Source organism: Mesocricetus auratus, unplaced genomic scaffold (genome assembly GCF_017639785.1).
Source record: "Mesocricetus auratus isolate SY011 unplaced genomic scaffold, BCM_Maur_2.0 Super-Scaffold_100008, whole genome shotgun sequence".
In the NCBI taxonomy this organism is placed as follows: domain Eukaryota; kingdom Metazoa; phylum Chordata; class Mammalia; order Rodentia; family Cricetidae; genus Mesocricetus; species Mesocricetus auratus.
Genome location: NW_024429192.1, coordinates 64291593 through 64317245, shown reverse-complemented (window position 1 = coordinate 64317245; position 25653 = coordinate 64291593). Strand labels below are relative to the sequence as shown.

The 25653-nt window shown below is 39.8% G+C and overlaps 1 pseudogene; it reads left to right on the top strand.

Annotated features, from left to right (window-relative positions):
* Positions 1-655: 655 nt before the first annotated feature.
* Positions 656-1201, top strand: LOC121141791 (annotated as a pseudogene).
* Positions 1202-25653: the final 24452 nt, after the last annotated feature.

The window sequence follows — 25653 nt, the reverse complement described above, 5'->3', positions numbered from 1 at the left end:
CGTTAGCTGGGGTAAACTAGCCAATGGTGGTACCAGGGGATCGCTTTGGGCTAGATAGTGGAAATGTGTTGCTGAGTCAGTAAACTGAAGGACCTCAGTGTTGGGTGAGGCTGAGGTATGGACTCAAAGAGCAATGATGACATGACCTTGGAATACCCTTTGAAGCTAGAAGCCTATTGCTCTTCAAGAGTGTGGTGAGTTGACCAGCTCAGCCTTGAATGCCCCATGGTATTTCTGTGTAAAATGCCCTATTATCCAAAAAGAAAAAGATTTACACTCCAGACTGAGGGTGAGGCTTCAGGACGAGGTGGGCTTTTGTCCCATTATCAAGTTCAGTAAGCCAAACGATTGAGGATTCCCGACGGCACGTTCGAGTTGTTCTAAAACCTTTTTCATCCAGTGAAATTGGAGAACTATTAAGTTTTCCTAAGTAATTCCGGTTAAATTAATAATTTTAAGTGTGAACATGACCGGAGGGAGCCCAGGAGCCCCGAGCCGCGGTGGGAGTGGCGGGGACTTGCAGCAGGCCCTGGGAGACAGGATTGTGGCAGCCCAGCGTCTCTCTGGGTAGCCCTGGAGTTCGCTGTATACAGCAGGTTGGCCTTGAACTTCTGCTTCTGCCTCTACCTCAGCCTCCCGAGTACTGGTATTAGAGAATAGTTTAAGAATGACCACGCTGAACAAAGCTACTGGTGCTGATCCCAAGCAGTTGGAAAGAACTGCGACAGTAAGGGAAATTGGGTCTCAAGCTGTGTGGTCACTTTCATCTCACAAACCAGGTTTTGGAGTGGATCAATTATGAGATGACAATCTAGAAACTTACTGGCAATCTGATGGCTCTCGGCCTCATTTAGTGAACATCCAATTCAGAAGAAAAAGCAACAGTGAAGACGTTGTGTATTTATGCAGACTATAAATCTGATGAAAGCTACACTCCAAGCAAAATCTCAGTCAGAGTAGAAAATAATTTTCACAACCTTCAACAAATTCGGCAACTTGAATTGATGGAACCAAGTGGCTGGATTCATGTTCCTTTAACTGACAATCATAAGAAGCCGACTCGAACATTCAGGATACAGATTGCTGTTCTAGCCAATCACAAAAACGGAAAAGACACCCACATGAGACAAATATACACACCTGTGGAAAATTCCCCAGATGCACAACCATCGATTTCATGATGTATCATTCAATACGGTGACTTGAAAATGAGACAGAAGTGAACTAGACATGTGTTTTTTCCTGTCATTGAATATTATGCCGAGTATCGTTAGTGGAAACGCATATCTTTTTACAATTTTATATATATTTAAAACGTTTTAATTTAGAGAAATAACTTTTGGGGGATACCTGTTTGCTTTATACAATAAAGCTCATTCATTTTATATTGCTAAAAATAAATTTGAAGTCAATCTTTAAATTTTTCTTTATATTAAAAGAAAAATAGTTAAACTGAAAATTTCAAAATGTGTGTAATTCTTTTACTAGTATGGTTTTTACTTCATATAATGTTTGTTGGGCATTTGGGAACGATACTGTTTTCTTAGTATACCTGCAATAATTTTTAATAGCATAAGATTAATTTTTTTGCTCTATGTCTAAACTCCATATATGAGTAAATACAAACTATGTTTGTCTTTTTATGACTGGGTTGCCTCACTCAAGATGGTTTCTTCTAGTTCCATCCATTTGCCTGTGAATTTCAAGATTCCATTGTTTTATCTGCTGATTAGTAGTCCATTGTGTAAAGGTACCACATTTTCTTTATCCGTCCTTCAGTTGAGGGCATCTGGATTGCTTCTAGGTTCTTGCTATTACAAATAATACCCCTATGAACATAGTTGAACAAATGTCCTTATTATATGAATGTGCATCTTTTGGGTATATGCCTAAGAGTGGACTTGCTGGATCTTGTGGTAGACTAATTCCCGTTTTCCTGAGGAACTGTACTACTGATTTCCAAAGTGGCTTTATGAGTTTGTACTCCCACCAGCAGTATAGGAGTGTTCCCCTTTCTCCACATCCTCTCCAGCATAAACTATGGATTTTATACATAGAGCAAAGGATTACCAACCTACAATCCATACTGCCAGAGAAGCTAGGAAACAAGGAGGACCCTAAGAGAGACATACATGGTCCCCTGGAGTAGGGGAGAGGGACAAGATCTCCTGAGCTAATTGGGAACATGGGAGGAGGGGAGAGGGAGTAAGGAGAAAGAGAAGGGGAGAAGAGGGGGAGAAGAGGACATGAGTGAGCAGGAAGATTTGAGTCAGGGGAAGAACAGAGAAGAACAAGAAAATAGATACCATAACAGAGGGAGCCATTATAGGTTTAAAGAGAAATCTGGCACTAGGGAAATGTTCAGAGATCTACCTGGATGACACCAACTAACAATCTAAGCAATAGTGGAGAAGGTTACCATAAATGTCCTTCCCCTATAATGATATTGATGACTACCTTATATGCCATCCTAGAGCCTTCATCCAGTAGATGATGGAAGCAGAAGCAGACACCCATAGCTAAACACTGAGCTGAAGTCCTGGAATCCAGTTGCATAGAGGGAGAAGTGATGAGCAAAGGGGACAAAACCAAGCTGGAGAAGCCCACATAAACAGCTGACCTGAACAAGGGGGAAAGCTCATGGACCCCAGACTGAAAGCTGGGAAACCAACATAGGACTGATCCAGACCCCCTGAACATGGTTGTCAATTAAGAGGCCTGGGAAATCTGAGGCCTCTGGTAGTGGATCAGTATTTAACCCTAGTACACGACTTTGGGAACCCCTTCCACATTGAGGGATGCCCTCTCAGCCTAGCCACACAGGGGAGGGCCTAAGCCCTACTCCAAATGATATGACAGACTTTGAAGATTCCCCATGGAAGGCCTCACCCTCCATGGCGAGCAGAAAGGGGATTAGAAAAGGGGCTGGTGGGGGGAAAGGGGAGGAGGGGAGGGAGAGGGAACTGGGATTGACATGTAAAACAAGTTTGTTTCTAATTTAAATAAAAAGATTTTACAAATTTTCTTTGTAAAAAAATTGTGATCATAACCATGAAAATATAACAGTGCTTTGCAAAGCTCAGAAAAGTACTACATTGTAAAACTTTTCACCAGTGCAGAGCTTCCCTAATGATATACGTAAGCCCTAACTTTGAGAAAGTGTGTGTCTCCCTCCAACAGGATCAAGGAGAATGTATCCTCTTACCCAATGGAGAGCAAGTCATATGTTAACCAAACAAAACTGTTCTCTGAGGCTAGAGACACAGAACACTTCATGTACTTCTGGTGCATATCCAGGCTTTGCCCTACTTATGGCCTGTAACGAGTCTGTTTAAATGGTACATTACCATCTTAATTTGAAGACGTTTGGGAGAGAAAGAATTGCACAGTGAGGTTCAGGTAATTTTTATTAAGACTGGAGACTCTTGGGCAGGCCAGCAGGTCTTTTGTACTTCAGTGCCTTTCTTGTACATCTGTAGGAGACGATGGTAGGTGTTTTGTTTTCCGGGATAGTATCACTAAACATTTACATATCAGGATGTCTGTAGTGTTTCCCGTGTGTTTGGCAGTTCACTAGGAGGGAAGAAGCAGAGGGAATGTACAGTTTGACTGTGGTCATACATGCATTCTTGAAAACCTTAGAAAATGCAGCATTGTTACTCTTTTCTTCAGAAAATTACAGAAGGACAAAAAACAGAACTGGCTGAATATGGAAGTCTTAATGACAGATGACATTTCAGCTAAATACTGAAAGAAGGCTCAGGTTGGAAAGCCAGATATAGGAAAGACTGTATACACTCAGAATTATATATAGTAATTTAAACAGAGGTGTGCTTTGAGGGTGCAGATGAAACTAGTAATATTTAGAACCATTATAAGCCGTGGTTTATTTGAATACCACCGACAAGGAAGACTGAAGGCTCAGATACAGTTTTCTGCATGGAGGCATATCTCATTGCTCTCCACTGGCTCTTCTACCTAAGCTAGCCACACGTTTCCATATACCACCTTGGTAAATGCTGCACACCAACTCTCTAGTCTGGAAGAAGAACAAGGTTATGGCACCAGAGATATTTATTACCCAGAGGAGCTAAAAGCAATGATTGGAATGCTAAACACGAGCCAAATCCCCATCATTCATTAACAATATTCAAAGCTAAAGGATCCAAGTATGCATGCCAATTCCAGAAGAAAGAAGCCCATGCCATAAAGATGAAATTGAGGGCTAAGTGTTTGGTCCAAGGTGGCATGGCATTAGCTCAACAGGCAAAGTCCTGGGATCTGGTACTGGAATACTGAACCAACCTTCTTTCCTCCCCTTCCTTCCTCTTTTTCCCTAACTCCATCCCTTTGTTCTCCTCCATCCTTTCCCTTTTTCCTTCCTTTCTCTTTCCTTGGAAATGTGCTATATTATTTTTCTGCAAAAGTCTATTTATTTTGATTTATCACATAGCAGTCATACATATTTATAAGGTGCAGTGTGACTTTCAATAGCTACTCAGTGAATCAAGATCAGAACCATGTGACAAGCATCATCTGCCACCTCAGCTATATTTCTTTGTATTGGGACTAGAATATCCTTTCTGAGCCACTTGGAGCTGTGACTTTCTTATTAGTTATAATTATGCTACTGTGCTATAGAACTTTAGGAGTTATTATTTTTGTCCACCTGTACCCAGTGCTGTTGAACAGCATTGTTGCTGGAGATTCCTGTCCCACCAGGTCCCGCTACCATTCTCAGCCCCAAATAAACACACAGACACTATGTTAGTTATTAAACTGTTGGCCAATAACTAGGGTTTCTTATTGGCTAGCTCTACCTTAATTATTAACCCATTTCTATACATCAATGTATTTCCACATGGTTTTGGCTTACTGGAGAATGCCTGGCATGTCCTTTCTTCCTGATCTCTGCCTGGAGTCTCTTCCCACACCCTCTCTGCCTACCTTTCCCAAAATTCTCCTCATCTCCTATCCCTGCCTATCTTCCTGCCTGTATAGGCCAAACAGTTTTTATTCATCAATCAATAACAAAAGCACATATACAGAAGTTCATCACCCATCACAGCATAGCATGTCTTCAGGAATTCCTTGGCCACACATTTCCTAGATTCTGGTGATCTTCCAGTTCCTTAAGAGCAATGATTTAAGCCTCTCTACATGTGAATTAAGCTATACACACCTGTCCTCTCTGGCTGCTTATTTCCCTTAGGACAGTGTCCTCCAATTCTACTGATGTTGCTGCAAATGACAGCATCTCAACTCATTTTTATGGCTAGAAAGATATTTCATTGGCTTCCTTTTTCTGAGTAGATTTTCAAAGGGCAAGTAAGGTCATAAGTAGCTGTATTTATAACATTGTAAAGGAAAATCCATGCTGTTCTCCACAATATAAGCCGTTCCTGTCTATTCACACACTTACCCGAAATTATTTTTCCCTTATTTCTAGTAGCTTTTCTAAATGGGGTTAAATTACTATGGTTGTAATGTGTATTGTGCAATAATTAGTCACCCTGAGCATTTTTCATAGTTTTTCTGGTTACTTGTGTATTTTCTTTTTGAGAAATGTCATTTGCCAATTTCATGGGCTTTTTATAAAAGGTATTTGTTCTTTCTTTTGTTTGATCATGAATTTTGTCTAATTTGATTTTAATGTTTAATTGTTTCATCCCCTTATATTTTCTGGAACTGGATTCTTTGTTGGATGAATAATTTAAAAATATTTTCTTTCCTTCTGTAAGTTTTATCTTAACTTTGCTGTTCCTATTGCTGCACATATAGATGTAGTGTTTCTTGTCATATTTATGCATGCTTTTAGTATTTTGGGGTTTTTTTGTCTGTCTATCTATTTATATCATCTATCTATCTGTCTATATCTGTATCATCTATCTGTCTGTCTGTCTATCCATCTCTTCATCATCTATCTATCTATCTGCTATATATCTTTGGCCTGAATGTCATTAAGTATTAAGTATTTCCTCCACATTTTTCCATATTGGATTTATAATTTTGAGTTTTGCTATTGAATAATTGATCCTTTTGGAGTTGATATGTATACTTTCTTATTTTCTATAAGTACATAAAACAACCATGACAATTAGCAACTCACTAAATATTTAAAAATAGCTGGTAAAGAAAAATTTTAAGTAAAATAAACTACATCTCAGATGATGCATATCCCTGCTACCCTCGCTGTTATATGTCACTTTTTCCCTCTGCAAATAGATACTTAGTTTCCTAGGTTCCACTTATACAGGAGGTTTTCATTTCCTCAATGCATGTGCTTGCTGCTGCTTGGAGATCAGCTGACTTTTTCTTGGTTTGTTTTTCTGTTGCTGTACAAAAATACCCTGGTGAAAGTGACTTAAATGTAAGAGTTTATTTGTGCTCACAGTTTGGAGGACAGCCCATGAAGGCTAGGAATTCAATGCAGCAGGGACTTGAAACTCATATCCAACAGAAAGAAGAGAGCAGCTAATGTTGTTAGTGCCTGGCTCACTTTCTTACTTTTATATAGTTGGGGACCCGAACCCTGGACTTTAGTGTAGGTTTTCCACTTCAGTGAACCTAAGCAACATACTCCCTCATAGGCATTTCTAGAGGTTAAACTCCCTTACACATGAGCCTGGACCCATCTCCTGATTCTAGATCCTTTTCAGTTAACAGTTAATACTTACTATCACAGCTACCAATGTGAATGGATATCGATGAGTCCACAGCTCTGCTGAGGCATGTGTGCTGATGTGGCTTTTTGGTTACTGTACACAAATTTTGAGGTCAGGTATAATGCCTCTGGTATTTCTTTTCTTCATGATACTTCTGGGTTTTAGTTTCTCTATGTTTGAATAATAAAAAGATAAATTTATAAAAGTAGACATATTTATGCTTCTTATCATCTACATTTACAGTTTTAGAATTCTTCATCATGCTTTTTGTAAAAGCTGAAGGTAGACAATGTTGACCTTGGGCTTGCATCCATCTCAATGTTTTTATGATGTCACAGATCCATAATTCTCTTTGCTTTTTTCGTAAACTCTGAGACTTTATATTTATCAAATGGAATTTTAAACATTTTTATCAGTAAAACCCCTGTAAGTGTTTAAGACAAAGTTTATGTAGCTTTGAGTTGAATGAGTTCTTAACACCAATGATGTTCAAAGCACTGCTTAGTAGGGATCCACATCTGTAGTCCCAGCACTTATGAAGTAGAGGCAGGAGGATTAAGAGTCAAGGCTAGTTTTGGCTACATACCAAGGTTCAGACTAGCCAAGGCTTCAGAGTGAAATAACACCCCCCAAAATTCTCACTCAATATTTTAATTGAATTATCTGATCCTTAATATATCTTAGGTATTATGTGCATTTAATTTATATTTATGTATTACGTCTTGTGTTCTATCTTAATATATTTTAAGAAGTTATATTATCTCTCTAAGCAATTGTAAGAATAAAAGAAGTTTAATTCTACTCTCAGATGATGAAACTGAATCTTAACGAGGTGAAACAACCTCAAGAGTTCAGCTCAGTTCTAAGCTGGACCTTAGGACCACATCTTTTGCTTCCAGGATCCAGGGTTTTCGATGACATTAGATACCTCTTGGGTCTCTTGGAGAAACTCTGGGAACTAAGGAACAACCTTTCCATGGCCCCCTTCTGGAGAGTGCATGTTTCTCAAGAGATCTCAAATGATTGTCTAACATGCCAAGGCATGGGGCAGCCCTGTCATTGGAGACTCTTGATTCACAATTACTTTTTCAAGACCCACATTAGTATTCCTTCACCATGATGCCATTTTTCTACCTCCGTCATCTTTCTGGCTGATGTGGCCACTCACCTTCTACCACAGGCATATACAAGCTATTGGAAAAATCATATTTCACATTTCATACTCTTGAAAATCATAAGGCATTTCAAAGTGGAGCCTAATATTCTCTTTTTTTTATACCTTTAAAATGTTGCCTGTGCTGGACAGATTTCTGGAACCAACTTAAAACTTTGTGTGCTTGGAAATAGCAGAAGCATGAAGACTGCCTATAAAGTAGATGTAAATATGATGGTATAAATGTTTGTGTTTATAAAGGCTGCATTGGTACCACCAGATGCTACAGAGTTCCTCAGAGCTGTGACTTTGGTATAAAGTAACAAAGAGTAATAATCTGCAAGAAAATGAATTGCCTATTAAATTGATAAATTAAGTGCAAACTCCTCCTTCTGATACTTAAAACTCCCAGAGCATGCAACTCAACCTCTCATTAGATCATTTCCCCTGCAGCCCAGTCCTCCAGCTAATATGGATTATCTGCTTCATTTCGAACATGCCCTTTGTGCTCACATTGTTGGTCTTCATTCCTGTTGATCCTTTGTCTTGGCAGGGCAGTAGATAGGTTATTAATGAGAACTGGCATTTATGCAATCATCTTTCCATTCATTATTTTAATCCCTTCCCACTTCATAAACGATTTAAAAAAAGAAAGTCATGGGAGAAATGCCATGTTTCTAGAAAAGCACAGATCTGGGATTTAAATACATGCTTAACATTTCATCATGTTTGAACAGGGGAGCATGCCGGTGCTGAGTAGGGTTGGCAGGGTCGTGTTCAGCAGCCTGGAGCTCATGCAATCTCTGCCTCAGAGCATACTGCCCAGCTGTACAATCATACTGGCTCTAAGTAACAATGTTGTTGGGGATGGGGAACATCTCATTTTCTGGATTGAACTTCCTTGAAAGATCCGCATGGTCCATGATGCCATTCGAAGCTATGTTGGTATCTGTGGTCTGCACTACAGACTGGGGATGTCAGTACTCTATGCTGCTGTCCCAGACCTTGTTGATGCCCAAGGTCCTTGTGGATGCATGTGGAAGCTATGTTGATGTCCATGTTCCTGCTGTAGCTGGGGGCCATGTTGATGTCTGTGGCCTGTGTTACCACTGAAGGCTATGTGGATGTCTGAGATCTGTGCTATTGCCTGAATTCTTGTTGATGTCCATGGACCATTTTGACACCAGAATCCATGTTGATTTCCTTGGTCTGTGATGCTGTAGAGGGCCAGGATGGTGTCTGTGGTCTGCACTGTGGCAGAGGGCCATGTTGATGTCAACGGTTTGTACTGCCATTGATCCATGGTCCTTGCTAACCTCTGAGGTCATGTGAATGTCCATAGTATGTTCTATCACCAGAAATTTTGTGAAAGTCCATGATCTGTGATGCAACTGACTGTAAAGACTAAGAAAGCTTTTTTTGCAGTGGTATCAATGACTGTTGAGAACGAGAGACATAGAAGATTTCTGTGACAACCTCTACACCCAATCCCCATCTCCAAGAAAAATGTCTAGACAGGATGCCATTGAAGAGAACTCTTAAAATTGTGATAGAGATACTTGAGTGCAGCTCTTCACAGTTGATGGCTTCTGGAGGGGGTTGGGGTGGGAATGAGGGTGCACTCAATTTTCTTTAAGGGGTTGGTTACTGGGAGTTTGACCATACTCCAGTGAATACATGGGCAACACAATATGGATTTGGTACTTTTATTTTCTTCTCCTCTTTTTTTTCTGGGAGGAAGTCACAAGGGTGTGGGTGGACCTGGAAGGACTGTCAAGTGAGTGTGATCAGGGTACACTATGTGAAATTCCCAAATAATCAATAAAAAATACTACATTAGAAGAGATAATAACACCATCATGCTGTAATGCCTTTTCTGGTGAAACTTAGTTGAAATTTAGAAAAATCACTTTTAATAAATATTACCACATGTTATGTGATTTCACAAACACATATAAAGAAATTGATATGAATATTGTTGGGATAGAATGTATATAAAGTAAGAAAAGAGTCAAGAAGAGCAAAAATATTGGTTAGATTTTTATTGATGGTGGTTTTTTGTTTTATTTTATTTGTCGACTTGAAATTGCCTATGGTCATCGTGGAAGAGGAAACTCAATTGAGAAAATACATCAGATTGACATATAGGTAAGCTGATGTGATCTTTTCCTAATTGATGATTGATACAGAAAGACCCAGGCCAATGTAGGTAGTGCTGTAACCCAGGTGGTCTTGGTGTGCATAAGAAAGAAAACTGAGAAAGTTATTGTCCTGGGTGGTTTTGTGTGTCAACTTGGCACAAGCTAGATTCATCAGAGGAAGGAGCCTCAGCTGAGGAAATACCTTCTTGAGATTCATCTGTAAGGACTTTTTTTTCATTTAGTGATCAGTGGGAGAGAGCCCAGCCTACGATGGGAGGTACGATCCTTGGGGTGCTGGTCCTTGGTTCCATAAGAAAGCAGATTGAGCAAGTCATGGAGAGCAAGTCAGTAAGCAGTGCGTGTCCATGGTCTGTGCATCAGCTCCTGCCTCTGGGATTCTGCTCTGTTGAAATTCCTACCCTGACTTCCTTCAGTGATGAACAACAATACTGAAGTGTAAGCCAAATAAACCCTTTTCTCCCCAACTTGCCTTTTGGTCATGGTGTTTCATTGCAGCAATAGAAACCCTAAGGCAGCGGTGAAGAGCAAGTCAGTAAACAGCATTCCTCCATGGCTTCTGCTTTAATTCTTGTCTCCAGGTTCCTGCCTTGGCATCTCTGATAATGGATTGGCACCTATAAGTCAATCAAATCCCTTACAACCCAAGCCATTTTTTACTCTTTGTATTTAACCTGGTAATAGAAGGCAAACTAGGGCAGCAGGGCACCATTCTAAAACTGCTACATCCTCCTTCTCCCTGGAGAAGGAATATGATCTGAGCCACTGCCAGATTGCCACTATTTGCAACATGTGATTCCTTTATTCTGAGGTACTCTACCAGGCTTCTTTCCTGGGTGCGGACTCCTGTGTCATCCATGAAACTACCTTCAGTTCCATTAGCAAGTGTGATGTCAACATCTGCAAAGACTGCTACACCAACACAGTACTTTATGGTGGCACCACCATGCACCCATGTGTTTGAAGCCAGGATGCAGAAGGAGATAACTGCTCAGGTTCCCAGCACCATCAAGATCAAGGTCAGTGCTCCCCAGAGCACAAGTACTCTGTGGGTACTCTGTGGATTGCAGGTTCACCCTGGCCCCTCTGTCCACCTTGCAGCAGACATGAATCAACAGCAGTGAATAGGACAAGTCCTGCCCTCCATTCTGCACTACAGATGCTTCTAGGTGGATAGTGACTGAGCTGTGTCCCACCTTTTCTTGACAAAAACAGACTCATGCAGAAACAAAGCAAAAAACAAATGAAACTAAGATATTAGCATGGTTTTATTTGTTTTTAAATAAGCTTTGTTTGTTTTGGTGTTTTTGGCTCGTGATTTAAAAGATGCAAAGAATGGTGAAGGCAAAGTTCTATAATGTGGCTGAGGACTGATAGATTGTACATTGTTTTTTGCTTTTTTTAATAAATAGCTATTACAGGTAGCAATGAGAATCATGATTGCAGTAAATCCCTTGCCCTCTCAAAAGATATTCCCCAACACCCCAGAAAGGAGGATGGCCCTGTCCATGCTTGGGTTCCATGCAGGGGAGGTAAAGCAAAGCTTTTGTGTAAATTATGAACTACATTATTTTTAAATTCTTCTGCCTTAATACATTTCTATCTTTGAATGGTCAGCTATCATAACCCCCTTTCTTGTCCTCCCAGCTTGAGATGTATAAAGGATTTTTATCTCCCTGTCATTGTGGAGGCAGCTCCATGACTCAAAACCAGTTTAATAGAAGTGTGTAAGACAAAAAGAAAAGAAAAAAGAAGGAAGAAAGAAAAACCCAAATCCAAACAACAAAATAAAATAAAAAAACAAAACCCTAAGATATTGACTAAGTAGAGGAGACTGGCTTTCCAACATGGGTTGATCTCATCCAATCAGATGCAAGTCTGAAGAAAGCAAAATGTTTAGCCTTTGTATACGAGAGAGATTGCCTACCTTGTATATAGCTTAAGCAGTAGGAATTCTACTTTGTTCTAAGCTTTGAGCTTTAAAACATCAGTTTCCCTGGGTCTTGGGTATGCAAACTTTCATGAAGGAGTCACACCACCACTCTCCCTGAGATCTAGTAGGTAGGTTCATAACTCAGAACAATCATACAAACAAAATGCTCTTAATAAACCTCTTTTCCTATCTTTGTATAGAGTATCTGTGTATCTATATGTCTCTACTGTTGTTTTTATTTTCTCCAAAGATCCGTGTCTAATCTTGAAGTTCTGGCATGACTCCTGAGATTTATATACAACAAATGATGCAATTCTAAGTTCCATAGGATCTGATGTTCTCTTCTGGCTTCCATAAGTACCAGACACACACATGGTTCACATACATGTGCAGGCAAAACACTCATGCACACACACAAAATAAGATTTAAAAAATCACAATCTTTTTTAGATGAATTACAAAATTCCAGTTCTGGTCTTTGGCCAACTGAATCAGACTCTGTAATTTAAAATGCTTCATCTTCAGGTGAACTGTAGCCCAGAGAACTTGCCAACCTCGTGTGCCCTGCGGAATCACCTAAATACCCTTATTTAGCTGCTTAGAAGAATCTAGGATCAAATGTATGCTAGGTAATTATGGTGGTTTGAAAGAAAATGGTCTGCAAAGGGAGTGGCATTATTAGGAGGTGTGACTTTGTGGGAGTAGGTCTAGCGTTGCTGGAGAAACTGTGTCACTGTGGAGGCAGGCTTTGAGGTATCATATATGCTCAAGCTTTGCTTAGGGTGACACCCAGACAACCTCCTACTGCCTGCGCAAATTGTAGAACTCTCAGCTACCTCTCAAACACCATGTCTGCCTGCACACCATCATACTCCCAACCTCTGAAACTGTAAGCTGCCACCTTAATTAAATATTTTCCTTTATAAGAACTGCCATGGTCATGGTGTCTCTTCACAGCAATAGAAACCCTAACTAAGAGAGTAATTTCTTTACCATATTATTTCATCTCAGTTGCTTCTTAATATGCATTTTGAGACAGGGATATTACCAAGGCAGGTCTTGAGCTTGTGATTCTCCTGCCTCAGCCTCATGAACAACTACTATTTCAGGCTCACTACACCAGACCAGGATCTACATAGCTTCTTTTAAATGCCTAGACTACTCTCCAATTAAGTCAGAATTTCAGAGAATTGAGGACTTTTATGCACAGACGATCTTTATGTGCAGTCAAGCATAAGCATGGCTCAAAGGAAAGATGTAAAATAAATAATTACAACCTAAAGGCATTAATAAATTACAAGGAGAACACGATGAGAGTAAATGGTTTCCCAGCTCTTCAAGCAGGGATCTAGGGCATCAGAGTCAACCCCATCTGTCACAACTGATCCTCTGAGAGCATCTAATGGATTAGTTTAATATTTGGTTAATTCAGTAACCAAATAACCAAACCATACAATGAAACATTGCAAGAAATGGTATACTACTGTCTATTGGGAAAAAATAATTTTATCTTTGTGTTTCATACTAGTTTCTGGAATGTGGGCTTTACTTTGAGAGTTAAAAATTCTTTTCCAGTATAGAGGGCTTCAGTTGTTAATTGCTGCAATACGGGGCCAGAACTACAGGAGAAAGTGTGTGTGTGTGTGTGTGTGTGTGTACATATCCATCATATATACACATACTTTGCTTTGTGTGTGTACATATATACAACATATATACTTGGTTTTGTGTATGCATGTACATCATATACACACATATTCATACATATATACATATACATGTATACACACATATACACATATATATATATGTATAATTGGTTTTACATTTATAGATGTAATTCTTTTGTGATGCAATAGTTATTTGTAGAATTATTTAACTGAGTCAGGTCTCCTGATTTCGGTGTGATCTAACTGGGTGTCGTACTGTCCTCATGTCAGAGAAAGGTGGTTAAAAATTGAACTACTGACTCAGCTGAGGGAGTAGCCATGGGATTCAGTTTTCAATCCATATTGTACTAGTCTCTCTGAAGAGATGGGGACCTTCAGAGAAGAAATCAATGGCCCAAAACTGTTCCCAGTTTTTTCCTCTTTTCCCTCAAAAGAACAACTTAAGGTGAGAGGGAGTGAGAGAATAAAGGAAAAAGGCACACTGCTCGATGTAGTATATGTTGGAGAGATTTGGAAAAACTTACAATGTGTTCTGTGCTCAGAGACAAAATTTTCCGAGAAGACATTTAGGCTATTTTCTTCCAAGAGTCTCCATCCTGTTACACTCTGGAAGAAGTGACCTCATGTGTTTGTATTTGTCTCCCTCACAGAATGGCTTTCATAGCTTTAATGCCTGTGCAACTCTGAGGCTATGCAATGCATGAGGCTCTGGCTTCTGCAGACCATTCAAAGAGCTAGGTGCTGCTTTCACAATGACATCATCTCTTTCTATAGTGGCACCAGAGTGTGTGGAGAGCACTGCCTAGGAGAAAGTCAGTGCCAAGTTACTTGGAAAATATATGCCAGAGCTGTTGAAGGAAGCTAATAAAAGTTAAACAATATTAAATAGTGATACATGTTACTAGTCTCACTGGAGCTGGCTGAAGCTATTCTAATCCCTTACACTGTATTAGAATTATAAGGAGATTGCTTGCACATTACCTCATTTGTACAGCACTTTACAGTTTATAAAATGCTTCCCTAGATCATTTTAACTCTCCCAAGATTGTTGCAAATTCTGATAGAAGGTCTTATGTTGGTGAGAAAACTAAAGCTCCAAAAAAGACCAAAGTAGTACTCAACTTGTACACAGAATCTAATACAACAGACTCTCCTATACATTGATTAATTGATTTCCACAAAAAGTATTAGTAGAAAGTACAATTATAATATCTCACCTTTGGGTTATGGAAACCAAGAGACAGTGACAACACAGACTTCACAGCACATACATTGTCAGTGAGATTCTACTGGACTCCTGATAAAGTGCTCTGTCCATATGTGAAACTTCCTCTCTTTAGACCACTAGCTCTGGTGTTAGTCAGGCCCAGGTGCAAAACTTGGCTCCTTGAGATGCGGGCTACGGATAGAGCCTGGGAAGCCCCTTAGTCTGGCTGCTACAGCACTCTAAGCTGTAAAAGAGGAAAAAGCAATTCCTAACTCAAGGGACTGCTTTGAGGAAAACATGAGCTAATGTTTTTAAAATGTTTAACGTGGTGCTTGACACAAAAAGTCCAATTACTATAGCTGAGCTAAATTTGATCTTTGTCCCCTATTAATACTATTTGTGTTTTTTCAGAAGTCACGTGTTCTTCCTGGCGCAGTGTCCATCTGCAGTCATCTCTGGAACAAAGCAAAGCTGTGAGGTGGTAAGGAGTTCATCTCTCTCCTTCTGTGCTTGCTAGGACCAGCCATTCCTCTGGGTTCCAGATCTGTGCCCAGCTGTGGGACTCAGTGACACACAGGATGAGTCTTTATCACTAGATATAGTGAGAACCAGTTTAGAAGGAAAACAAATGGTCTCTGTCAGAACATATGGTTGGAATTCCAGAGATTAGGACCCCACACTGGGAGGCTTTGTTGGCTGGGACCTGGGACATCTCAGTCAACCCCAGCTGTCAAGGCTGATCCTCCAAGAAATCAGCCCTCTCATACTTAATCATGAGACCCAAATTAGTCCTTGCAGTCAGAGTGTCCTGAAGAGTCTGGCCTTCAGTTCTAACACCCAACCAGGACCTTCTAGGTCCCAGAGGAGAAAAGTACAACTCAGTTTTCCCCAGGTCTTTAAGCTGTGACTTATCTTAAGGCAGAAATAAGAAAGAGGAAGTAGGAGGAAGAAAAGAAGGGGAAGAGAGAAAAGAAGGAAAGAGGAGGAAAGGGAGAGGTAAGGATGTATCTCATTCTTAGAATTAAGGAATTTGGGATTCATCTCCACAATGCCACTATCTTTATGGGGGAACTTGCACATTGATTCTTTGCTTTGATTGGAGCGTCCATAAAATGAAACAGTATGATGTCATGGCCTAAAGTCGTTTCCAGGAGTACGTTAGAGGTATGAAGTACTAAATGTAAGACAATCACAACCAACCCCTTAGTAAACAGGGTGCATCTACTAATAGGACTGACCTAGGGATGTACTGGCATCTTATTAGACCATTAGCATATGGAAGAACTAACCAATAACAGGCTTCCTACCTGCCTTTTATTTTATGTAGTTTACATTTTTTATATCATGGCAAACATGCAAGGTATTCTGCATACAGCTTAGAGAACAATAAAGTTAATTTCCAGACTCAACCCAACTTGACTAATGTAGGAACATTAATTGAAAAATTTTAGGCTTGGTCCTTTCAATTTCATAACTTTTTTCAATCAATATTGTTCAAGCCATTTCAGATATTTACCAAGGTGCTTGAGGACAGAGTGTCCAAGCCTCTTGGTACTTTTTCTATTCCACCTGCCAGAACAGCAAATCGAGTGGATCACTTAAATTTTCCAAAGTATATCAAATACTGGAAAATATGTTCTGAATTCACTTTGTGAATAGTTTCCAAAAAATTCAAACTTTGCACCTGTCCATTTTGTAGTTCTCATGGACTACATGGTAGAAGTGGATTTGACTATGCTCGTCTTTATTTAAAGAAAAGAGGAAGAGGGAGAGAAAACACACACTGCTCAACTAACACTTTTCTCATACAGTCTGCATCACAGGAGGCTGCAGTAGAAACACTAAGAAAACAAAAATCACTTCATATAAAATTCAAATATTTATACTTAAGAATACTAGAAGAATGGTAAAACACCTAAAATGTGTAAGAAACACTGAAATTAGAAAGTTAATGGTAGCTGGGTAGTCTCTTGACTTCTTTTTTTTGTATGAAATTCTTTTTTCTTTATTTTTTGTCTTTTGACTTCTGTAAGTTTGCTACTACTATTAGAAACAATAATTAATTTTGTTATACTTTCACTTTTGTTATACTTTCACTATTGGCCTGAGATGGTCTCACAGCACTGATTTAGTAGACCTATACTTCAAAAATTTCTATTATACAAACAAGGAAGTCTGAGAATTAGATGCTCACAAAGACCTAAAGGAGAAACACGGTGATGCTGACATTCTCAATATAAATGTAATATCCTCGTACACAAATGCTTGTTTTGAAAATTGCACTCCAATTAATAGAAAGAAGATGATGTTGCTGCAATAAAATTCAAGATATGGATTGATTTGGGGCAAGAAATATGAGTTAAAGCCAGTGCTGCTCACTTTTAAGTGAGACGGAGTCACCTATGTCGACATCAGTGAGAGAGCATGACCTCACACCCACTCCTTCAAAGCATCGGGCATGGGTCCTGGGGATGCTATTTGGAAAAGGGAAGCTCTCTATTTCAGGAGAAATGGAAGGATTTGAGACATCTCAGCACCACGGGAGTGGCTGGGAGTTCTCAGACTTCTGCAGAACATTGGGTGCAGTTCAGAGTCCCACAGCCCTGGAAGTGCACAAAGCAAGAAAGACTGGGCTGCCAAGGCTCCTAAGGAGATGGTATGTGGGGTTTCAGGGAATGGTTCAGAAAGTGGAGCTTTGGGATCCACACAACACTAGGTGACGCAAAGCCTGAGAGATCCTAGCAACTTTCTTTCCACTTTTGCAATTTTTTTGGAGGGGACATGGCACTCAGTGAGAAGCACATTTTAAAACCACAGCCCGATATACACAATCATATAAATGTACATATTTAATATACACAAATAATTGACCAAAGGAAATTGCCTTTTTCTAAGCACTGCATTCTGACATTTTTCTACCACATTAGATAGATGCTCGATAGATGGGTATTAGGATTTGACAAACTTTATTTAATAGTCCAGTGAGGAAACACAATGTCCTGCTTAAAAAGCACCGTCTGAGTGCCTTTAAGTGGGGTGAATGCCTGTAAACTCTGTGTTCAGCATGAAGAGAAGAACACAGGCAGCCCCACAGCACCTTGATCAGTTACTATAAGTACTAGACTTAAGCAACGGGCGCAGTTTTGACATCTGGAGAGGATACTGTATTTAGAGAGGAAAAGGTAAACCAGAAAATTCAAAATTCTACTCTACTGCGATGAGTGAAGTAAGGGAACTAGGGTACAAACAACAATGTGTTTATACCAGGTAAGTTAATAAAGTGCAAACAAGTCCTAGTGATTGCTTCAGACATATATTTTTCTATTTATATTGATCTTAAGATCAACACTAGTGTATTTTGAAGTACTGTAAACTATAAAACAACACAAGTTTGTAAATTAGTTTCTTGTTCAATAGTGAAAATCCAAGAAAGGTATCTTGTTCTGCCATCTAGTGGTCTGTTTTGTTATTACCCATTGCAAATTAACCAGCCTTTGGCTGGGAAAAAAAGATAACTAGAAACATTTTAACATTAGTGTATCTTTTAAAAATATTAGAAACTATCTGATGCTGTTAAGAAAATCAAAAGCTGATACTTATCCTTCTCCGTAGGTTGAGATATGTCATGTTTTTTCAAAATACTCCTGATCAAAAAATTCTAAGTAAAAATCATGGTGTAGAGTAGCCTTAACAAGAAATAAGCAGGGCATTTATGAAGAAAATAGTACAACTCTACGAAGAACACAGTGAAATAAAAATATGCCCCACGGTATGTAAATGAAGATTCAAAATGAGGCAGGTGTGCTAGCCTATGGTTGTATTCCCTGTACTAGGGAGGCTGGGGTGGGAAGACTGAGGGTTCAATGCCAGGCTGAACTACAGTGTCCCAAAACAGCGCCAAAAAGAAAGCAAAGAAGACTGGCCCACTATTGTAAACACGGGCACTGCTCCCACAAATCCCAGCTGACAAAATCCTCCAAAAGATTTCATTTTCTCCAGAGTTCAAATGAAAAAGGAAGTGTGAGTGAGACAGATAACAAATTACAAAATTAGAATGTGTGAGAAGCATGGGGTCAGTCTGAGAACACAAGCAACAGGCAGGTCCACCTAGAAATGGACATTGGAAACTGACTCTGCAAGTTCCCCTATTAATGCCATTTGTATCCTTACAGACTCATCACATATTTTACACACACACACCACACATATATACATCCCATATATATGCACACTACACACACATACATACACATCACAAACACATACAGACACACACCACACACATACACATCACATATACATACGTATAATAAACACATACACACCACACACACATACACACATATCGCAAACACACACACCACATGTATACACATCACATGCATACGTCATACACACATACATACACATCACAAACACATACATACACATACACAACATATACATCACAAACACACAATACCCTCTTCACGTATACACATCCCATATACATGCACACCACACGCATACATATTATACATCTCCAACACACACACACACACACTCCTGATACTGTTACTACTAACACTAGGCTATTAATAAACATTTTCAAGAAAGTACAAGGAAAGATAGGAAGTGTGTGGGATTTCATAAGAAGGTATAGAGTGCAGATACAGATTCATGATGAATAAAGTAACACGTCACATTGGTGGGGAAACTGAACAAATATTCAATGAATGGTAGTGTGAAATTTTTTTTGTGAATTTGGAAAACAAAAACAGAAACAAAGTTCCTTTCACCCCCAGCCATTTGCAATATGCATTCCTCATTTTTATAGAGGCAAATATTCACAATGAAATCTGAAAGTACTCAGGAGAAAATACAAGATGATTTTTATAACTACCACTGGAAATTCTGACTAAAATGAAATCCTACAGCCATAAAGAAAAGTGCCAACGGGCTTGAATACATAAACATGTTCAATTTCCCTGAGATGAAAGAAACATAAACAAGGGATGGACTGGATTCATGTTCAGAATACAGAAGTGACTCCTCACACCCATAGGAATACAAATCAATGGAAAGGAGGGTCAATCACCGGGATTCCCAAAGATGCACAGTGGGCTAAGAAACCAATAAAATGATGCCCAGTCGTACCCTAATCAAACCTAAACATGGAAACCTTTAGTTGTTTTTAAAGTGTGGATAGTAGGCAAGTTTGAACCCCAAAACATAAGTCTGAAAGACTCTTGGAGCTGCTGAGGTTTGACAAAGAGCCTTGGCAGAACCCCCAGTGTTTGCAGGCATCTGAGGCCCTTATGGGAGAGCTTGTAGCAATGTTAAGGACATATTCACATGTGGCCGCAAACACATGTGCGCCTTCTCTCGTCTGGAAAACAACGCTGAAAAGTAGGAAACACATTAAACTCCTTTAACATGTTTCTACAACACGATTTTTGCGTTGCTTCCTAGGGTCGTTAAGACTGCCTCCACGTTTGGCTCTCCCTCGTCTGCCAAGAGGACTTCATCAGCTTCTCTTCTCATTACTGCCATCAAATAGCTGATAAAAAAAGAACTGAAGGAACGCAGGGCTCATTTAGGCTTACAGCTTGGGGTACAGTCCTCATGTCTTGGTGACATACTGGGCGAGCAGTTGTAGCTTTGGCTGTGGGATGTGAGGTGGTTAGTCCCAGGTCCACGGTCATGAAGCAGAAAGAGATGAACCCTAGCACTTAGGTCTCTTTCTCCTCTTCTCCCTTATTGAGTCTATGACCCCAGCCTATGCAATGGGGCCACTTTCACCACGGATACTCTTCAGAGTAACCTTTCTGGAAACAACCCAACAGACAGCCCAGGGGATACTTCTGTGAGTGGACCCCCAAACTAGGCAAATGACAAAGTTGAACAATCACTTTCTTCATTTGCAGGCCTCTGTCTTCTGCCGTTGGTGCAAGGGGCTTGCTGCTGAATTTATAACTGCTCATTGGTTTCTGACCTGTCCTCTTCTTTCCTCCCTCCTCTCCCTCCCTCCCTCCTTCCCTTCCTTCCTCCCTCCCTGCTGGCCTGACATCTACTCTTCTACAGTATCTCAGTCTTAATTTAAAAGGCAAACTTGCTCTTCTCTTCCAAATCTGGTGTCCCCTCACAGCCAGAGGCTCTTTGACCAGTTCTGCTAGCACGGTACTGAAGATTGCAAGTGCGCTGAGAAGTAAAACTGAGACTAAGCTTTGCTTAACCTAGAAATAGCATCCCAACCACAGAAAACCACATGGATATTGTGCATATGTGTAATCTCAGCACTCTGGAAGGTGAAGCAAGATGATGGGTTTGAGGACACCTGATGCTATATAGTGAAACTCCCTCTTAAAACAAACCCAAAGCCAACTGAAGGAAAACAACAAAGAAATAAAAGCAGAAACAGAAAAACATCTTGTTTCCTGTCATGTCTGTAGAGTACTTACTGTTTTAGTTGCTTTTCTCTTGTACTGATATACACCATGACCAAAAGCAACTTGGGGAGGAAAGGGTCATTTTAGCTTACAAGTTAGCGCCATCGCATCATCAAGAGAAACCAAGTCAGGAAACTAGAGTCCCCAACAGAAGCAAGATGACTGAGGAATGGTGCCTACTGACTTGCTTTCTCTGGCTTTCTCAGCTACCCTCTTTTTTCTCACTATGTAGCCTGAGTATCCTGGAACTCACTATGTGGGCAAGGCTGGCCTTAAACTCCAGAGATCCACCTGCTTCTGCCTCCAAGCTCAACTTTCCACCAAATAATACAGACTTTTGTCTTTCCTCTTGGGTGCACAGCTAAATGTTATGCTAAGATACTAATGCAGAGGGCACCACCACACATCTTAGATGCATGTGTATTGTGCATTTCTATTATCAGAGATCAAGCTGGAACTGGGATTGAACATTTCTCCTGGCTAGGTAGCATTCATAGCCCCAGAAGGTGTTATGGAAGTTTCTTGAAGACATATAGTTTCAAATGTCTCATTCAACTGTGAATCCTACAATCCGTAAGACTGACCTGTCAGACAAACTAAGTTCAGTTGTACAATAGTGGCATTTCTTTCATGGAGGTAACCAACTGCTCTCTGATTGGATTTTCGTTCTGTGCCTCAGGGAATAGGAGAATCTACAACTGATATTGTAAACATGCTCAAAATTCCATGATTCAAGAGATCATTAGATTAGTGGGTAAGTGAATATTAATTTTGATAACTGGGTATAATATATAGCTTTTTAAATCTTATATTTATACCCATAGGTACATGACATTCTCAGCTTTAATCAAGGAAGCCTTTCCCCCCAGTGAATGGTGGTGCAGGCAGAGACTCATGGTTCTGTGGGGTGGTGACCTTCCTTGGTCAACCTTATAAAAACATTTCTATCAACCCATTTAAGATTCATGAAATGTTGCAGGAAAGGGAGCTGAAAGAACAAGAGGCCCAGAGATAGGGAAGAACAGTTGTGACATGTCATCTCCTGGACAAAACACCGCTACTGTAATCACAAACTCACTGTCGCTGTGAATGCCTGATGTGGGTCTACACCAAAAGGAGCTTGGACACAGTCAGCATGCATGTGGGAGGAACTCAGGGACCTTACCCATCACTATGGGATTATTTACTAGTGATAGATTCAGGGAGAAGGGAAAACATTGCCTTTGGTTTTGTACCCACTGATTATCCCACCAGGCTTCAGTAGATAGTTCCAATCTAACTGTCACAAGACAGCTCTGATTAAAGCAAGTGTGCTATAAAATAGAACCAGAAGTGATGGATCTGGGAAAGGCACTGGTAGCAATGGGGTGGGGCTAGGGGTCGTTGGTAGTGAAGGGAGAGATGAGAGCATGATGAGGACTAAACAACCAGAATTTATCATATACATGCATGAGACAAATGACCCTAAGTAAATTGATTAGTCAAAATATAGAGAAAAACCAAGCAATACAAACCTAAGCGAAAGTCTCTAGATCAAAGAGGAATGAACTGTGATCATTATCGTTCATCCTCCACAAAAGTCCATTTAAAATGGTTCAAAGACCCTTATTTAAAGCCAGGCACTCTGAAATTGCTAGAAAAACAGCTCAAGAGATAGCTGTGGGCAAGAATGTTCTCAGAAGGCATCCAGCAGAACAGCAAGCAGCTCCAAGAGTTGACAATGGGATTACATGAAGAAGAAACAGTATTATTTTTCAAAAGTGAAAAAATAGGACCTGAGTCTTAACATTGAGGCCCTTTTTTAAATACCAAGGGAGGTTATAAAGCACACATGAGAGCAAAGACCCCAAGCAAAAAAATAAAAAAATAAAAACAAAACAAAACACAAAATGGTGCCTAAGACAATAATGGAAATAAATTCCAAACAGAACTTAAAACATAAAATAAAAAAGAAATAGAAAACATGAGAAATACTACTAAAAATCAAAGATATATAATAAAAGGAATAAATATTTTTAACCTGAAAAATTGGACACAATTAAACTACTGAAGGAAGTTATCTTCTAGGCATAGCCAGGGTTATAAATTTTGTTGTTCAGTAGTTATATTTAGCATGGTGAAATATCTCAATAGCTAAAAGATATTATGAAATGTTAATGTAATACAGCATTATGTTCTGATAAAGTAAGGAATAGTTAAATGCCTTTGTACAATATAATTATTAAGAATTAGTTGAAAGAATAAAGCAAAATTTAAGTAGAAGATTATGCTATCAACTTTGTTTTCAAATATAATATCAGTAACCAATAACTTAGCACAAAAAATAAGCTGTGACAATTGAGGAATGCCAAAATTTCCCTATGTTAGTGCTCATGTGACTCTCTCTCTCTCCCTCTCTCTCTCTGTCTTTGTATGTCTATCTATCTGTTTCTCTCTCTATCACACACACACACACACACACACACACACACACACACACTACATTGATTCCTTATTTCCTGTTTATTCCAACAGGATATGGTTTCTTCATTCTTGCTACACACGACGCTTCAGGAAGGGACAGTTGCACTTCTGTCTTCGTGCTCAGCACTTAGGAACATCCCTTGTACTAAAAGTGAATCAGAGCGAATCCCCACTTGCCTTTTTTCTTAGTCAGTTGTTCTAATTCTATGAAGAGATACCACAACTATGGCAACTATTACAAAGGAAAGCAGTTAACAATGGGACTTGCTTATAGTTTCATAGGTTAAGTCCATTGTCATCGTGGTGGGGAGCATGGTGGCATGCAGGTGTAGACATGGTGCTGGAGAAGTTGCTGAGAGTTCTCCATCAAGATCCACAGGCTAATGAGAAACCTGGCACTAGGGAAAACTCCGGTGCCAGATGACCCCCCCCCCAAAAAAAGATCCATAGGCCGCAAGAAGAGGTAGACTCTGGGCCTGGCTTGTGCCCTTGAAATCTCAAAACCCACCCACAGTGACACACTTTCTTCAACAAGGCCACACTCTTAATATTTTCAAATAGTGTCACTCCCTGGTGACCAAGTATTCAAATCTATGAGCCTATGGGGACCATTCTAATTCAAACAGCTACCTCTCTCATTCCTGTTCATCTAGGCATTGAAAGGTTGTCTTGCAACCTTACTTACTTAGGGAAAGTGTCTGTTCTTGTCTCCCAGTGACACTTTAAAATCATCTTTCTGTCCTGTGGCATTGTTCATTGAAAGCTTATACAACTTCTGCCTCACCCTCGCCCTCTCCATCTTCACAGCAATCAGTAGCAATACCACCAACTTCCGCAGAAGTGAAGGGGCCATGAAAGCTGACTTTCTAGTAGCAGGAGGCCCTTTACATCAAAGCATCATGCATACAACATTCACCTAGTTTGCTCACTTGCTTTTCTGCCTTCCACCGTGTGATGTGCAGCAAGTAGGTTCTCATATCACAGTGTCTGGACCTTTGCATCTCCAGCCCTAGTACTATAAAATATAAATGTAGTTCCTTTCTGAATTGCCCCACAAGCAGCCTAAATTACCAGAACAAGCAGCCTAAGCTAGGATGCCAATCATGCCTTGAGGCTCATTGGAAACTTTAAACAGCAGAAGCATTTTTGCACATACAACTAAGATCTAGCAGAACCCAAAATTGTACTTAGGAAAGCACAAAATCTGTCATTGGGTCACTGTGATCATTATAGTTTGTGAGTTAAATCAGGCCTCCTTCTATTTTTTTTTGTTTTGTTTTCTAAGCCTATGCATTTTAACTCTTGGAAATAGGACACCATACATTGATTTTTTTTTTGGTTTAGAGACTATATACAACATCCTGGGGAAAATGCTTTAATCCAGAAGGATGTGAGTCCACAGCCAGTATCCTCGATGAACACTTAATAGGTCACTCCATCATTTTGCCAGGCCAGATGCTTCCCACTGCCACAATTTATGGGAAGATTGATGGATACCTGGGCTCGGTATCTACTGTGCAACTCATTTACCATGAAATAAGACCCTGGGACTGACATAAGTTTCACTTGTATTTTGTGAACTATAGTTGGTTTTGGAGGATCCCTATATTAGCCTTTGCAGAAACAACAAATACAGATCAAATCAGAAATGTGTTTCTTCACTCTTTTGGAAAACATAGGTAAGAATCCAGCAGAATTAATTCCCAGTGAGGGAGCTTGCCTGCCTGCCTTCCTTTTTTCCTTCCTTCCTTCCTTCCTTCCTTCCTTCCTTCCTTCCTTCCTTCCTTCCTTCCTCTCTCCCTCCCTCCCTTCCTCCTTCCCTTCCTCTCTATCTCTCTCTCTTTCTTTTTGTATGCATATATGTACTGTCTATACATGGTCATATATTTATGTTTGGATACATGAACATATATTTTCACATATACATAGAAGTCCAGAGTTGACATTGGGTGTCTTCCTTATGGATTCCCATTTT